At 35.8% G+C, this 5,985-nt stretch overlaps 1 pseudogene; it reads right to left on the bottom strand.

Annotated features, from left to right (window-relative positions):
* The window catches only part of LOC122356840, a 13,234-nt pseudogene extending 7,249 nt beyond the window's left edge, over positions 1-5,985 (bottom strand).

Here is a 5,985-nt window from a genome sequence, read left to right as displayed (position 1 = left end):
GACACATTTCTGTGAAAAGACTCTGTTAGAAAGCGTTCCGTTCCAGTCTCATAATTCAATACAGTCATAAAATTATCCGTGAATCACTTTCATTACGGTTCCTCGGACGGTTCCTTACATCTCCGAGACATTCAGAAGGTTGTTGAAAGCTTCCGTCTCTATAGTTTCCACTGATATGCTCTGGGAGATTTCTCTGGATCCCAAAACACAAAAGAACAGATGAAATGAAAATACGTGTCCTATAATACACAGCGCTCTGCTTTCATCTGTGCTCATAACACGGAATAAATGAGCAGTATACGATCAAAACAGAATCTAGAAATGGCCGGGTTAAATTTGAATTCACGCTGATTTCGATTGGTGCATTTTATACGTTTCAATCATTTTTGAATGTACAACATCAACGCACTGGCGTAAAAACACTGGAACTGGTTTCTGAAATATTGGGACTCTCTTTAATGGTAGAGAAACGTTTTGAAATGCCTGTTCAAAATATTCGATTAGAAATCACAGAACCGAGCGAAGCGAATTAAATTGCATTAAAAGTAGCGCATGCATTAAATAAACGCCGAAGCCATTCTAATATTTTCTGCTTTATTTTAAAAGCGGTAAAAATGTTCCACCACTTTTGCGCGCCTGTCGCTTTAAATTCTCAGGATGCATTCTGATTGGCCGTCAATGTCTGCATCGTTGCGCTACGGACTCTGCTATCCTTAATATCAAATTGTAGTTTTTATCGGCGCAGGGCCCTTAACTCCCGCTGATCTTTTAGCGGCTTTATTCCAACAGTGGCTTTTATTAGACATATTTCATGCTCATAAAATGTACATCTGGCCAAAAATACGTCTGTATCTTCTCACGTACCTACTAATAAAAACGCGACTGGTATAATAACGACAGGTAAATTTGTAATTGCGTTGCATTCCTGCGCATTCTAATTGAGGTTTTTGCAAGTTGCGATTGCCCAACGATCAAAAACATCTCATCGAGGCCGTTTCAATGGCTTTTGGAGAAAAGACTGCTCCCAGAAATCTGCTGGACTATTAAAACCGTCACCATCATGTCAAAACCACTCCATGCACGCGCCAAAGACTTATCTATTCTGTGCAAGCACTCAAACTGTTCCTCAACAAACCGTCCTGAGCTTTTACAAAAAAAAGCCGCGAGAAAACTGGCATCGAGATCCCCGTCTGTACTGCGTTCTGGGAAAGGGAGTGAACATCAAAGATGCTCCTCACATGTGGAGAGTGAGCCTGTTGGCTCGAGGAGAAGGAAGGCGGATGGCGTTTCCAGCCGCTGGACGCGCTAAACGTCTGGTTGCATATATATTTTTTAAAGAGCAATGAATACTCACATTCTTTTCACTCCTTTCAGGCCGTCGAAACTGTGAGCGCTGATGGTCCTCACCGAGATGTAGTTCAAATCTCTGAAATCGAGGATAAATGAGGTCTGTGATATCAATAACCGCAGCAACCACTCGCGGAAATGTCACGCAGTTTGGACAAAATTAATAATCCTGGTTATTCAGCGGAAAATGTGGATAGGCTGTAAGGTCTGATAAGCCTCAAGGAAGTTACTTCCACCTTGAGACCAAGCTGATAAAAGCTCACCCAGCAAGGACCAAAATCTGAAACGAACAGTATTGAGAAAAGTACACAGCTGTTACTATTTCTGCCGAATGCTTATATGCTTATACTTGCTCAGTAACGCTTTCCTCTGCGGTGAATGGGTGCCGTCAGAAAAAGACAATCACAACAATCCAAACCGCTCCAGTCCATCATCTTGAGAAGAGAAAAAGCTGTTGTAAGACGCTAATCAACCATCAAAAAGCGTTTAAACCTTTATTTTCAGAAAAAAAACATAATGTTGCTGCTTTCTCCAGCGAAAAGTCGAACCAGGAGAAAAATCTGCTCTGTTTGCAAGCAAAAAAACCAAATATATTGGTTTTGATGTGAGAGGATAACAAGGGAGAAGCGTTCTTATAGACTAGTATATATGTCCAGAAGTAATAGTTTAAAGTTAAGACTTCACAAGATGTTTCATTGATGGACTGCACTTTTATTCGCGTCAGCCGTTTGGACTCTAATTGCGGCGGCACCCATTCACTGGAATAGCAACACTTCTCTAAATCCACTGCGAAGCAAACATCTACAGCAATAAAGGTTAGCAATAACATTCGTTTCCCGACGCACACTGCTAAAAATGCGACGCAAATCACAAGAAAGCGACATCAAATTACGTTTCGCGTTTCCATTCAGAGCCTGGGGCCTTTCCGCTCGTTTAATTATGAGTTAGGTTTGTTTTGAAGCGAGGTCACCGTGCTCGGGTTTGTAATTGTGAAGCGCTTCTCGATTCATCTTTCACAGCGCTGGTCTAATGATGTGAGGCCAGCTCTTGTTAGCGCTCGTGAAGACTCTCGGAATTCGGAGTGAAGACCGTCAGGTTTCCTACCCACCGCTGGGCTGGATCATCAAGGGAAGCTTACGTAGCGGAAAAACTACTCTAGAGCGTGCATAAAGAAGCCTCAAAACGGTCGTATTTATGCGTTTGTATCTTTCTTCACCTCCTTCCTTTCAATCAAATGCCTTTTTTTATTGTCAGTGGCGTTTTATGCCATGTGTTTATTTCCTTTTATGAGACGTGGAAAACATGGAAGGAATTACTGCTGGAAATTTTACGGCACATAATCAATATAAAAGATTTTTTTTTTGTGTGTGTGTTAAGAATCGACGGCCTTCACTGCAAGCTGCCAAAATAAAAGCTTACGCTACAACAAAAATAATACAAATAAGGTTTGTATGTTATCGTCATTGTTAAGTTGAAAAAGGCGCATAAAACATCATTGTTAGTATTACAGTAAATATTATATTATATATTAATATTTAAAATGTGAATGTCTGTGGAGGCAAGGACAGAATTTAGTGCAAAGTGCGGGAAATGTATGCATTTTGGATGGATTGGAAATTCGTAACGTTCGCCGATTTCCAAAATTTCATTTTTATTTTACTGTTCTGAATCAAAGGCCTTCACTACAACCTGTCAAAATAAAAGTGTGGTTAAATTAAATCGATATTATTAATAATAATTATACATTTTTATTAACAATTATTATTAATAATAATGAATCAAAATAGAAAATATTTTATTATAAATATTATTATTACTAGTAGCATTATATTTCAAATATTACAATATACTACAATATTAAATACTGATCTTACAGTAAAATAAATTGTTATTATTATTATTATTATTAAATTATTAAATATAAAATATTGTATAAATAGTTAAGGATTATTATTGCTATTTTATTAATTAAAATTGATTTAATTAAATTAAAATTAAATTAAAATTAATTAATTTCTTTGTCTAACATGAGCGTGTCTCACGTGTTCAAATATTATAATTATTATATATTATAATTACCCTTGGACAGGTGCTCCTTCCCAAAACTGGATTAATGATATTTGCCACATATTTGTTTCAACAGCAGTCAGAATTAAAAAAACAACTTACGAAGCATTGAAAAATACAAGGAGCTGCGTTACGGAAAAGCTTTTTCTCATTTTAAGGACATTATTCATTTATATCGCATGTCCCTGATTGCACATAACTCTTATCAGGGCTCAAGGCTTCACCAGAGGAAGAAGATGATTTCAAGGTCTCAAGGACGTGAAACACAGACTCTTTTAACACAATCAGCTCAGCGGGTGTGATGGCAACCCGAATCGAGAGACCCGTCAGTCAGACAAAACTACTTGACCCATCTATTTTAGACAGTCCTTTTCACAAGCCTGACCGTCAACAACTCCCCGTCGCTTTTTCAGAAAAGGTAGAGGTGTCTTGAGTAAGCAGGACTGTAATGACAAGCGTATATATTGCATCACTGCTCTGCTAACAGGCCTATTAGTGTGTTCAGAGCCCGAGGAAACTAACAGGTTATTGTGATCATCCTAACAAGCTGCCAGGATGCAAGTGCAATAAATAAGGTGGAAACAGAAACTAGTTTTCAGCAGATTTTTTATGCCATGCATTAATTCTCAAAACATGATTATTAATGCAATTATTTAAATAGCTACTGAGATTAACACTTATTTAACACTTTTTATATTTAATAATCAACATTTACGTTATTTATTATTAGTAGTATTACAGTGTATAATAAATAATACAAATTGAAATATATTTAAGCAGAATTAGGTTTTAAGTTAAATATATAAATACACATTTAGGGGTTTTTAATTCAGCTGAAACTAATGCACTTTTGCGAATGCACACTGTTTCCGAGATATTTAATATTAATTTGCGACACATCATGTCAGGTTGGACATACTGTCATTACTTACAACTCATCGGCGAAACCATGGCTTATTTTGAGTTTAAAGCGTTTCACGCGGACGTATCGATAAAATTGTACATTTCCCAGATATTAAGCGGGTAAATAAAGATAACTGTTTATTTACTACTCAGATAACCGAGCAGTACACACACGCGATGTTTAGACTACAAATGCATTTTAGGAGTCACAGATAAGAGCATCCACTGCCTCTTTTAGGTGGATGTTGTTAAGTATTGCTTTAGAAAGAGAAAGAATAAACTGAACATGGACACACTATCCCGAGAAGAGAGATCGCACATTAAAATCAAATGACATAACGTACCTCCCTTTATTTGTTGCTTCCAAAGTAACATTCTGTACTATAATAGCAGCATTATTATGACATAATTAAACTGGCTTGACTTGGGTGTGTCAGATGTGCTTTATGATATTCACGTGGTTTACTTTCACAGTAATAAATGTGTTTTTTTTCACCATCGGCTTCAATGATCGGCAAACAAATACTAAAAGTAAGCAATAAATTAATGACTGCTATTGCTTTTTGCTAATTATTTTGTGAAAATCATTTTAAGTTTCTATTTATATATATACAGTATATATATACACACACACACACACACTTATAAGTGTGTGTGTATATATATATATATATATATATATATATATATATATATATATATATATATACACACACACACAAACACACTTTTTATTATTTCAATATAAATTCTATAATAGTATGTGTATATATATATATATATATATATATATATATATATATATATATATATATATATATATATATACTATTATATATATATATCAATATAAACATCTTTTTTTATTATTTTAATAATAAAAGATCTGTGTGTGTGTTGTGAATATATGTATATATATATATATATATATATATATATATATATATAAATATATATAAACAGACTTTTTATTATTTTAATAATAAAAGATCTATTATTATAGTTCTGAATTGACAACTAATGAGCATAATGATATTTTTTGGAATGATATGATCTTAATATGAATAAAACTAATCTTCTTCCCCACGAATGTGTCTCAGGGTGTGTTTCATGTTTAAAAGTCATGTTGTCACATTACATAAGGTTAATAACGAGAACAAGCGGCTTATCCATTCTGTTTTGATTTGAAAAATACACCTGAAATGTGAAATTGTAGTAATAAAGTTTCTCCCATCTGTTCATCAAACGCATTAAGTGAAGGCAGAGCCATTATGAAACACTTCAACCTCAAAACACGCAAATAAAACACATAACTCCTCTGCCTTGTATGTAAAATGTTAAACAAACGGTGTGACAACTTGCCCCGGCGCCCTATATACTGAAACGATATCCGCTGAGGACTCGCTAGTAAGAAATGACAAGCAATGCATTTTTCGTGCACCATAAACACATGCTATTTTCGCACACATGACTAAACTGTAAAGGGGACTGCAGTAGGGCTTCGCAGTGCTTACAGTCTGCTGTGGTCCTGCTCTTCAGGCTCTCCGTGGCGCTGTTACAGGTGATGCTCTTCTGAGAACAGCGGCAGATCTCCGGACACACGAAACACACACCTCCGCAGAAACACATCAGCAGAGGACACGCGAGAGGCACGAGACATCTCCACAT

This window comes from Puntigrus tetrazona, chromosome 13 (genome assembly GCF_018831695.1).
Source record: "Puntigrus tetrazona isolate hp1 chromosome 13, ASM1883169v1, whole genome shotgun sequence".
Classification (NCBI taxonomy): domain Eukaryota; kingdom Metazoa; phylum Chordata; class Actinopteri; order Cypriniformes; family Cyprinidae; genus Puntigrus; species Puntigrus tetrazona.
The sequence above is the reverse complement of the archived record's forward strand: the minus strand, read 5'-3'. Positions and strand labels throughout refer to the sequence as shown.